Source organism: Manis javanica, chromosome 1, assembly GCF_040802235.1.
Source record: "Manis javanica isolate MJ-LG chromosome 1, MJ_LKY, whole genome shotgun sequence".
NCBI lineage: Eukaryota > Metazoa > Chordata > Mammalia > Pholidota > Manidae > Manis > Manis javanica.
In genome coordinates this window covers 224,112,339-224,125,084 of record NC_133156.1, presented here as the reverse complement: position 1 = coordinate 224,125,084, position 12,746 = coordinate 224,112,339, and the positions used below count along the sequence as shown (strand labels likewise).

The 12,746-nt window shown below is 37.1% G+C and overlaps 1 long non-coding RNA gene across 2 annotated transcripts in view; it reads left to right on the top strand.

Moving 5' to 3' along the window:
- LOC118970076 (uncharacterized) overlaps positions 1–12,746 on the top strand; it is a 60,948-nt gene that overhangs the window by 32,955 nt on the left and 15,247 nt on the right. For both annotated transcript variants that reach the window (XR_005057884.2, XR_012122480.1), the window contains exon 3: positions 6,850–6,977. This is a non-coding gene — a long non-coding RNA (uncharacterized lncRNA). The remainder of the gene's footprint in view (positions 1–6,849; positions 6,978–12,746) is intronic.

Sequence of the window (12,746 nt, the reverse complement as noted above, 5' to 3'; positions counted from 1 at the left end):
ATGTTAAATTTTACTGAATGCATTTCCTATATTCTCTGAGATGATCATGTGGGTTTTCCTTCTTTTATTCAGTAATGTGTTTAAATAATATCATTTTTTTCTTATGGCAATTTATCATCGTATTTGTGTGGTGAACCCAAGTGGTCATGATTTTTTTAAAAGTACATTCGTGGATGTGGATTGCTATAATCTTGTCTAGGATTTTTTACATTTATGTTCATAACCAAGTTTGACCTATATTTTTCTTTCTTGTATAGTCATTGTCTGGTTTTGGTATCATGGATATACTAACCTTTTAAAATGAACTTTCCAGTTTTGAGTTCATTTTCTGGAAGTGAATTATCCTGTAAAGCAATATGAGGCTCATCTTTTATTTCTGGGAGATTTAACTGTTCTTCCATTTATTTTATGATTATAGGTCTAGTAGTATTTTCTGTTTCTTCTCGAGTTACATTTAATCATTTATGTTAAAAACCCATGTCATCTGTACAACATTTTAATATATTTGTAGTGAGAGCTGGTCCACAAACACTCAATATCCCATATTGTCAGAACCAAAAGATTCTATACAAGAATTTTAATCTTATAGAAGGTTATTCATAATTTGAGAGGTAGAGAATGAAAAATTAAGAATGCCAAAAATCCAAAATAAGAGGTAAAATAGTGATATTAAAATGATAAATGTGTGACAGGGAAGACCTGAATATTTCTCCATCTACTAAAGTATACATTTGGATGGAAAACATCAACATTTTAAAAAAATCTTTCTGATTGTTTCTTTCTCTAATCCCGTTTTCACCACTTTCACTTTGATAGGTTCTTCTTTGATATTCTGGGGTATGCTGAATGTAAAGAGCTCCAGGCCTTGTCCTGCGCTCTGTTTTCTGAGTACTCCTCCCCATACACTCTTCATGAGTCCTGAGCTATAATTTTAGCTTGTTCTACATTGGCAACAGGTTTCTGATTACCCAGTCACTTCTCATGCCTATTATCTGACTATGCTTTCCAGGCTTATTTTGACAATTCTAGTGCTAATTTTGCACCCTTAATCTCGAAGTTGCTTGCTAGACATAGTCTCCAAAATCTTCATGCACTAAAGATTGGCACAAAGTTAGTCTCTTCATGGGTAGAATTTTGATAAATGGAAAGAAAGGGAGATTCCATGCAGGAGGGAATATGAGAGAACTGCCACAACTAAAGTAGAAACAGAAAGGCCTTGTGCTGTAAAGTAAAACCATTTCTTTTCTTCTCTTTTTTTTAATTAAAGTATCATTGATATACAATCTTATATTGGTTTCAGATATACAACACAGTGGTTCAACAGTTACCCATATTATTAAATCCTCACCCTCTCTAGTGTGGCTACTGTGTATCAACACAGGAAAATGTTATGGAATCCTTGACTATATTCTCCATGCTGTACTACCATCCCCATGACCAACTTTTATTGTGATTGTAAATTATTTGCCCCTGTAAAAACATTTCTTAATTCTCATATTTTATTTTTATTTTTTGGGTTCACACACATTTTTATTTCTGTGTATTCAATGGTACTTTTTATTAAAGTCCTACAAAGGATTCCTATTGCTCTAAGAATAAAATTTAAATTTCTTAGGATGGCCTGCAAAGACCAACATGATCCAGTTTCTGCCTAGTCTCCAGTCTTATCTCTTTATGTAGATCTTATCTCTTTTAATATGTAGATTCAGGCTTCCCTTATTTCTATACATTTAGAATATATAATACATACAATATAAGTCAAAATTTAAATTATAATTTTAAATATTTGTTCTGTTATAATGTTTCATTTTTATTCTTCATGGACTCTCAATTATCCATATGTTGGATCTTCTTTGCTTATCCCTATATATATTACTCTGAATTGACATTAAATAATGGATATCACTTCAACAATAATGTGTACTAAGTGCCTAGTATGTACCCTAGTCAGGAATACAAAAAACAAAAAGGAATCTAACACATTGCATTTTGCTTTTTATGAGCTGATAATCTGTATATGGAAGCAACTCACAGAGAGAAAATAGCTTGATAAAAAGCAAGGGTGTCAATATATAAAGTACTAAAATAAGGGGAAAGATATTAAATGATATAGAATTGAATTATATAGCCAATAACAAAAAGAAGGCTGCTTGTAAAATCCAGACTTAATAGGCTCTGAAGCAGAAATCTTTTTCATTCATTTATCAATGCTTACATTGATTTTTATTTCAACACTTACTATATTATATTTATACTTCATGTTTTCTCATCTTTAGATTACTCTACATGTCTTCCCTTGGCAGATATTTGATGCTTTTTCTGTGTTTCCTCAGAATTTTGTGTGAACTTCTATTATAACACTAACTCTTGGGTTGTCAGTGGCCTAGAGAAGGGGCTCCAAAAGTCAGATAGACCTGGGATTGAATCTCAACTCTGCCACTTACTAGCTTTGTGATCTCAACCAAATTACTTACCCTACAACTTTATTTTCTTCATCTGTTAAATGGAGATAAGAATAGATTCTTATAAATGCTAAATTAAGTAATACATGTAATAGTGCCTTAGTATAATTTCTGGCACACAGTAAATGTCAACTCATCTTTATGGGCACCTCTTTGTCTCTCCTACTATATATACTATGATCTCCACGAAGAAAGGGACCCAATCCTAGAAGTCTTTTGAGTGAATTTGCATTCAAATTCAGCTCTGTATAATAATCCTTTTTCTTGACCAAAGGTCATATGTCATGTTAGTTTGCTATCTCGGAGACACTTAAAGAGGGAAGATTCCCAGAGAGCCTATCTTGTGCTAATCTGGTGGGGTTGCTTAAGGGTAAATATTCTAGTTATTGATACTTGTATATACCCCTAACTATGGTCTAGGAAACTATTGATCTGGGTTTCCCTAAAGTTCTTGTGCCCATTAATTTTTCTGGTCACTTTCCCTATTGAAGACATGGCTGCACTTTTCCTGGGATGGCTAATAATTTTTCTCTTAAATTCACCTTTAAATACTTATTCCAGAACATCCTGTATGCAGCTAAAGTCATTTTACATTTGGCAACTCTGAGAAATATGAAAGTGCAATTACAGAGCACATTCTCCTCTTTACTCTAGTTGTTCCAGTGTTACATTTCCTATGAAGTTCACTAAGAGTTTAAGGGGAAAACAATGTAGCCATCTTTCCCTTTGACTTAGTGCAATAATTTAAATAGTCCTTTCAAAGTAATGTGTGGATATATTTATATAACTCTAGCTATAGTTATGAATATTCTGGAGATATATATATATATATATATATGGTTATATATATAGATGAAAAAGTCTGTAAGGCTATGTATCTCAAAAAATTAATAGTGGTAATCATTGGGTGGTGATATTATCAGTGTATTTTTTTCTTTATACTTTTCAACATAAATCAGTGTTGGATTGGTTCGCTTTCTGCTTTCACTTCAGCTGTGACAATTCTCTCAGAGACTGCTGTCTTAAAGTCCCTTTTCCCCTTCTTCTTTAGTAATAGAATTTTTAGCTGAGTACAGGGATGCCCAGAGTAAAGACTGTATTTTAAAGCCTCCCTTGAAACTAAATGGAGCCAAGTGTTTACCCTTCTGGTTAATGGGAAGTGATTAGAAATGTCATATGTGATTTGGGGAAAGAGTCCTTAACTAGAAGATGCCTGTTGTTCTTCCTTTCTTTCTCCTTCTTACTGACCAAGAAGAAGATAGACTGGTTAGAAGCTGAGCAGCTCTTTTGAGCCAGGAAGATAAAGGTCACACCCTAGGACAGCGAACTGGAAAGCTGGAAGAAGCTGGATCCACGACAACTTTATGAACCTTGCCATATCAGCCCTAGGCTTCTCATCTCTTGGACAGTTTATGTGCGAGCGTAACATGTATGTTTAAACCACTGTTAATTTGGATTTTATGGTACAGCGAAGTGAAATCCTAATTGACATGGAATTAATGTATAATTCATATTATCCTTTGCCTCAAAGGTGAAGAATTTATATTATATGCTCTTCCCTAGACCCACATAATTTCTGTAAGTGAACTGTTGAGCTTTGATTTTTATACAGCCTAAAAATGTCCAATCTCCTAAAACTTTAGTTCAATGGAAACATTAGCACATGTTTACCAAAAACACATATAAAACTGTTCATGGCAGAATCTGTATATGATAGCAAAAGTTGAGAAACCACTGATGAAAATGGTTAAATAAATTGTGGTGCATTCCTGCTATTGAATAGTATACAACAGTGAAAATGAATTACCTATAACCACATATTATTGGTAAATCTTTGGAACATAATTTTGAGCCCAAAGGACAAGTCCCAGAAGACAACATATAACTTCAAAAACAAATAAAACTAGCATATTATGCAGGTCCACGCATATGTGTAATAAAATATAAAGAAAAGTAAGGGTATGATAACAAGCAAGATTTAATAGGATGGTTACTACTGAGGGGAAGGTTTGGGGTGGGATAGAAGAGGAACACATAGGCCAATGTGAGTCATGGAGGGCTTTTAGCTCTTGGGTTGAGAGGTGGGTCCATGAGTGGTTTATTATATTACTACCATATATACAATATAAGTCAAATAAATAAAGTTTATGTAAGGACCAAAGGACCAATCTTAGTTTTAATTCATGACACTGTTAATGTGAATCAAGACTATGATTAATACAGATTTGTGCTTCTGAAGTTCATAAAATAATCATACCACTTATGAAGCTGCCTATTAGGCAGGCCTGGTTTTATTTCTATAAATTAGACAACAAGGATGAATGTATTTTTATTTGTATATCCAACTGCTTCCCTATCCAGGCTGTTAAAATAAATTTTTAATTTTAGAATAGTTTGACATTTACAGAAAAATTGCTAGGATAGTATGGAGTTATTGTAAACCCGTCCCCCAACCACCAATCCTGTTTCCCCCACTGTTAACATCTTACATTACTATGGTACATTTGTTCCAATTAATGAACCAATGATTATACGTTATTATCAACCTTAACCAGATTTTAAGCTTCCTGAGAACAGGGCTCATGCATTTTAGCATTCCCCAGCATCTTGCGTCTGGACACTGCTCCATGTGTACTGAATTATGAGGAAATTAAACTTCCTAAATGACTAAATTGTCTGCAAAAAGCTCTATATTTCATGATCATTTATAATTTGCTTTAAGCAGCTAAAGCTGCTTTGAGATATAACCTTGAGCTAAGTGGGGTTCAATGTTCTTAAAACTCATTGTTTTTGAATTATTTACAAGTGTTCTCATTAGAATGAGCACAGGGAGCCAAGTGCTGAACTGGGTATTTTTTTCCTCCCTGGGTTTCTTTTCTAAATCAGGTCACAGAAAATGGATGCTATTTCTTTAAATAATATAACCAAGTCGATCCCTGGATTACAATTAGGTTACGTAACTTGCTTATGAGCTGCTTTTCATTAAGACTTGCAGTGGGCAATGGGGCTTTACATTTCAGAGCAAAGCTGGGAGAACAATCCTGCTAAAAGCCAGAACACATGCAGTGTCGGAGGCTGGGACTGCAATAACTTCGGCACAGGATTGAGTTCAATGTAGGCGGCTTCTTTTCTCTTTAAATCCTTAAAACATTCTTTGTCCTAACAAACTCCCTGGTTCCAAATACATCTAAAACATATGTGCTGAGAGCTAGCACCACACCAAGGGGAGATCACAGTGACTGGTCCCCATGAGGCTGAGCAATGGGGAGCCCTCCAGGGAGGACATTATCAAGTTTCTGCAGAACTCTGGCTCGGTCTCATTTCTTGCAGAACACAGATTACTAGGGAACATTAAAAAAATGTGGCCAAGGGAGGTAACAAAAATTCTCGTCCCAGCCTATAGCCATAAATGCCAATAAGTATTTCAGAGGTATAGTAAGTAAAACAGAAGGTGTCAGATCAGGTAGAAAACAAGAAACGTGGTATCAAAGAAATCAAGTCGGAAGAGATTCTGGGTGGGGGGTTCAACAAAACATGCAAACATCTGTTCTTAGAAGTGGAGACACAGCCAACTTTCCTCAAAAAGAAGTTGTTCACTGCTGTTATACAGGCTTCCACTACAGGATGAGACCATTTTTGATACTAATACCAGAACCCCCTCACAGAAGATGATAACTACTGGAAATTAAAGTTTTACTGTTAAAGTAAGAACTATCAGAGGATGGGACAAAGAACTCTTGACAATAAATAAACAGGGAAAAGCTCTGCTGGAGAGGGAACCAGAACAGGCTCATGAAAGAAAGGACAGTGTAATGCAAAGTTTTACCAAATGCAAAATTCTTTTCTGAAGTGGAATTACTCCACAGTGATTAAAATAGGAATCAGGAACAATTAAATGAAGTCAGAGCCCTTCATGAACCTGAAGAAATATCTATCATTTATTATATGCAATGGCCGAAAGGATACTTCTTGAAGCAGTTAAATTAAAACTAGTTTCTTAACTTTTGATAAATATGATATCTTACAAATTCATAAAGTCAAGAAAGATATTATATTATACAGCTATATAAAATGAGTAGGAGAATTTTTTTAACTTATAGTTAACTCTTAAAACATTGTGGTTAGCTTTCAACTACTAATACTTAATATTTGTAGTTAAGATTTGTAAGTTTTTTAACTTAAAAATAAACCTTTAACTATCAATAGTACTACCCATGTTAATGTAAACTATATGATTGGATGCAAAGCAGTTAATTAATTCTAATAGTATTGCACATTAATCTTGGCTACAACACAGTCTAAAATTTGCCTAAGCCCTGTTGGTTGCTTGGGAGTCTTTGATTATTGTGTGTGTGTCTAATTTACTAATGAACTTGATGTCATTTAGGGCTGAAGCAAGCACATCTGAACGGGTCTGGCTGCTCCTGGACAGCTGGGGAAGGGCACCCACAGTGTTCTGAGCAGAGTTGGAAGAACACCAGAGCTGCAATGAGTCAGAGGCTTTCAAAGTGTATGGTGAGTCAGAATCAATGCCCCCCAACCCCACCCCAGCTGTAGCAAAAAAAAAAAGGGTGTGTGTGTGTGTGTGTGTGTGTGTGTGTGTGTGTGTGTGTGTGTGTGTAGTTCTAAACAGGAAGGTATTAAAGGACACACCACAGTCCACAATCTCCTCACTGTGACCCTTGGCACCCTGCATGCTGTGGATTTTGCCCATTCCTAAGGAGGCACAGACCAAAGATCACAATCTGAGTAATGGCCAGAAAGAAGGCTATCAAAGCTCACCCCAATCCTAACCCTAACATGATGGACAGTAAGAAAGGGAACAGATTGGCCAGTACCTGCCTTAGGGGTATGATCACCATCAATATATTTTGAGAAATGTGCAAGTGGTCCTGAGAGCCAGGGAGATGGATGAGGGGAAGTGTATGAATTCTGGATCTCAAAGACTTGGGTTTAAGTTTAAATAACTTTCCCTGTCACATATTTGTGTACTATTGGGGCAAGTCACTTAAACACTCTGAGCTGTACTTCCCTTATCCAAAGGTATTAAGATTCTTTCTCATTCGGTGGGTGGTTTGGTGGCAGGGAGTGGGGGAGGGAGGTGGGGGTAGGGAGTTGCAAGTTGCTAAACAGGATTTCGTGGTACTGCTTAGCTCAACACTGGGCCTAAAATTAAGGAGGTAGTCAATAAAATATTTGCTGAATGAATATCTAAGTGATACTATAACTAGATAGTATCACTTAGATACTTTCTAAGTGATATCTGTTCTTGATCTCTGGTGGACATGTTTTTCTAGGACGTAGTTACTTTAGACTCTCCCATATCCCCCAGGGTCTGTCTTCTAATCTGGGAATTGTCTATGTTTTATGAGGAAAGATTATGTAGAAAAGCTACAAGAAATATTTAAGGTATCATAAAGCTCTGTTCAATAATCTATAAACACATACAAACTTCACGGTAAGGGCTCTCCCAGCCAACATGCCGCCACTGAAAATTAACAGCTTAATCATGGTGAGAAAGCCAGAGACTTTTGAGTTTTATTTCAATATTAGTGCTTATTTTGGAGAAATATTCAGCATTCTTTTGATGAATTTTTACTCTACAAGTCTTTGTTTCAGGTCCACCCAACAAAAAGAATTATACATAAGGCACAGAAGCCCTATCTAAAACCTACAATCTTACTGAAGGAAATGACTCCACAGATACTAGAGTAAAAAGGCAGGCTTTGGTAAGAAAAGCATGAAGACAGAATTGTGAGACCATCTTGTTAATTTTTGTGATTCTCACAGGGTCTATTGTTCTGCCATGCAAAAAGAAATGATAATAATGATGATAACAAGATAATAATGATAATGTAATTGCAAACATTCTGAGTGCTTGCTACATACCAAGCACTGTGCTAAGAGCTTATGTATCCATACATTGCTTCATTTAATTTTTACAACAACTCTGTTAGGTGCTTCTTATTAAACCAGATGACATATAAGGGAATTAAGGCAAAGATTTTCTCTGGAAGATACTAAAAGCATCATTTGCTTTTCATCTCAATTTCAGCACCATGTAAAAATTTGGGGGAACAAAAATGAAAGGAAATGTTTATTTTGCTTTAGATGCCACTAGAAAGTAGACTTTGAAGGGGAAAGAAGAAAACTAACATGACTTGAATATCGATCATATACCAAGCACCTTTATATATATATATATATAAGGTGTATAAGGTGATGTGGCCAGGACACAGCGGCAGAGAAAGGCCAGAGTGTCAGGTGCCCTGGGATTGGCAGGCGATGAGCTTGGAATGACTGAACCAGACTGAGAAGGCCTTGAATGCCATGCAAAGGCTTTTGGACTTAATAAATTATTTCATTTAATCTTTATTACAGGCAAAGAAATGGTTAGAGAGGAATGGAAGCTGAAGTTGAGCCCGAGTGTGCCTGACTCCAAAGTCCACATTCTTTCCATTCTGTCAATGAATTCTAGCTCTACCACTTACCACCTATCAAAGTCACATTTTCTAAACCTTTGTGTTCTTAACAGTAAAATGGGGATAAAATGCCAGCCCTCCTAGCCCTTAGGATGTTTTGAGAAATCATGTTAAATAATTGGGGTATGAATGAAACAGACACAGAATCCAACAGCAAATAATCCAAATTTCAGCAAAGGAGATATAAACATAAGTATGCTTTTAAAAAAGTTAGGTGTAATTATACCTGTTTGAGAAAAATGCTGGGGGCACAGAAAAGAGTTATTTCTTTGTTGGTTGGGTGAACCATAGAAGTGTCCATCTAGAGGTGACATTTGAACTAAACCTTTAGAGTAAGAAGGATTTCATTATGTGAAAAAAAGAAAAGGAAGTAGAGGGAATACATTGTAAGAAGAAATGACAGAGGCAAGGGCCTGGAAGTGTAAGAGAAGGTGATGTGGCCAGGACACAGCTGCAGAGAAAGGCCAGAGTGTCAGGTGCCCTGGGATTGGCAGGCGATGAGCTTGGAATGACTGGACCAGACTGAGAAGGCCTTGAAAGCCATGCAAAGGCTTTTGGACTTAATAATGTAGACAATTGAGAGCCACCAAGGGTGACTACCCAAAGAATCCATAAGGACAAAGAGTCTGAACAGGGCCTTTTGCCATCCTGTTCTGATGATCACAAAGTCCCATGTTCAGAACATCACAGTCTGTTGCCATGGAAATAGTAATGGGCCTCACTATGGGAATAAATTACCCTCATCATTATACCTTTCTTCCAAGGAACTCAAAGTGTTTGTTGTATGTGTTTTCTTTTCTTTCTTTCTTTTTTTTAAATAGTAGCACCAGATGGTGGTTAAGGGAAAGAAGAAAGCCTAAAGACTGTTGAATTAAAGGGGATTTCAAAGGAATGGAAGGAAAAACACAAGTTGAATTTTGAAAGGTTTAATCAAAACAGATGGCAGAATATCTCAGCCTGAGGCAAGGGGAAAATTGTCTCAGAATCCATCTGAAGTGGGAGCTTCTTCACCCTTGTTTCCTGGGTCCCTGTCTGCTGCCTCTTTGCAGGCTGATGGTTCAAGCTGGTTAATGAGGAAGGAGAGATGTATGTGTATGTGTGTGTGTGTGTGCGTGCACGTGTGTATCAAATAATGCATATGCCAGACATAAGAATTAGCATTGTTGAGATGACTTTTTAATTAAGTTACTATAAATACTGATTTATTATGCATGTGATCTTTATTTTCAGACAACAATTTTTTTTTTTAATAACCAACAGAAAGTTTTACAAATCTTCACAGAATTGTGTCTGTTATTTTCACCCTGGGGGTAGAAGGAAACTATTGTTTCTGTGTATCTAATTTGTATACACTTTCCTATATCACCCTATTTTAATTACCTATTTTAATTTAGTCTTTGAAGTAGAATCATCTTCTAAGGTAGGCATTGTACTCATTACAGAGGAAGTTGAGGCCCACAGAGATTGCAAATATTACCCATGTTATTTCTAAGTAATAGAACCCTAGTCTAAACTCTGGTTGGTACAGGCATTTTCCAAAATTGCAAGAGTTCTGGCACTGCCAGATTAAGTTTCTCATCCTCTCTTGACCTCAGTTTCCTCTAAACAATAGAGAAAGCTTTGTCTACTGCAGCATTCTCCCTTTTTGGGTGTGGCTATGGAGAAGAACATGAATGTGAAGAAAGATAAACACTGTGTCTATTTTCTGATATTCCGTGCTAGTCATCTGAGACCTCTGAACCCCTGGCTTATTTTGAGTGGACAAATTGTATTCTAAAGGATTGAAATAGTTATTTAAAAACAAAAAGTAATTATGAAATGCAAAAAGTGGAGGGAAGTGAGGGCATAAGGGGTCCCAAGTAGTTACATTTATACAACACATATTTAATGAGTCTCTACTACATGCCAGGCACTGAGCTAGTTGGTGGGAATACTAAATGAGCAAAACAGACAGGGTCTGACTATCCTACAGTGCCTAGAAAAGGAACATTCATGCAAGGACTTCTACCTGGAAGCTGCATTTAAAATAAGGTCCCAGCCATTATCTTCCATGATTATTTCCTAAATTTGCATTTTGTGCCTGCTCCAAGGAGGGAAGGAAAGTTATTTGACTTTTAACCTGATTTAACAGTCGGGCATGTGTCCTCAGTGCACTCCCAATTCCTCCAAACCACACACAGTACTTCTCAGCTTCCTGAATATTTCTGAGGTTTTGATACGAACCACACAGTAGATGAATGGGGCACAACTACTGGGATTTGAATCCTTTATCATTCAACCTTTTATGGACCGCGCTACTTCATGAAGTGCACTAGTGGCTGATAACCCAATTGTCGGGCTGCATATTGTGGTTTTGCTGTGAGCAAGAAGGGAAAGAGAGGAGGGTGAATAAGCTTCAGTGTAATGGTGGTGGTGGGGTGGCACAGAGAACCCCACCCCAGGAGCATGCCCACCTTATCTTCAGTATCATTTTGAATCCTTCCAACCTCCAGGAGCAAAAGGGGAAATATTTTTCCATAAAAAGCTGTACCTCTTTGTTTGGATGTTTCTAAAACATTCTCTCTCAAAGTTCTTTGTTTTCTATGCTCCCCCACTCTGATCCATCTAATGTAGATCTGTGCACAACCAAATTTAACTAAAGCTTAAGTTAATTTAGAAGCATTTCTTACCTAAGGTCTTTGTGTTTGGGACTGATGAGAAAATAAATGAACCTTTTCTAAAGAAGAAGGCTGATATGGAGCCAGAGAAGTACATCCCAAACAGGTTGTAAATGACAGGAGGTTTAGAGAAAACAGAGAGACCATAACCAAACAGGGCTTAGAAAAACCTGGAAAGGCTGCCCTAAGGAGCAGCAATTGGGAGCAAAGAAGAGGAGAGATCAGGGGGAATTTGAGAGACAGAAGCCCTTGGGAGCATTCATGGATTTTCATCACCATGCCAGAGGCAGTTTAAGACAAGGATTCATTTTAAAGAGTTGGGCCATGGCCTTAGAAAAGATTTTATACTTTATTCTAGGAGTCACTGGATTGAATGTTAGGAGTGATTGAGAAGGAGGATCAAAGAATCAAGTGATGGTGCCGTTTTTGAAGGGGCAGAATTCTAGACAAGAACCAGGGACCTTGGCCCTGAAAGAATATAAAGAAGTTCATTTTGTCTTTGTCAAGCTTGTATCTTGCTTGCATGCAGGAGCCTGAAACTCTGTGGAGAGGTTTGGGTTGGAAAATGAATTTGGGAATGGTTAACGCATAGGTACTTAATGCTAGGGAATGGATGTGTAAAAGTATTATCATCTGCATTTTAAAAGAAGAGAAAAATGAAACTGGGGGAGGTTAAGTAACTTGTCAAATAAACACATTTTGCCACCAACCTGTGGTGGAACTAATATTCAAACCAAGGCCCATAATGGGTAAAAATGGTAGTTACTGATATTTTTGTTGTTCTTCTGGCTATTATTTCTTACTGAGGTTAAGAGCTTAGGGCTTATTATATTTATGTAAAACCTGCTTAGCACCCTAAAATGCCCCATAAAAATCCTCTATGATGATACTACAGTGTCCTGGGAAACCCCCAGGCTCTGCCTCCCACCTGTCGTTCTAAACCCATTGCTGTGTCCTGGGATCTCAGTTTCTGTTCCTTTGCCCAGCACCTGGTTATTTCTGCCTCTGCCCAGATCCTTCGGACTGACACTTCAGTGAGACTCTGTTTGGCACTCTTCCAGCTTTGCCCATGATGCTATCTGTCCGTTGGCTTTATCAGTTACAGCCTGTGGGCCAGTCTTGCCTCATCTCTGGGCCTAGTCCTG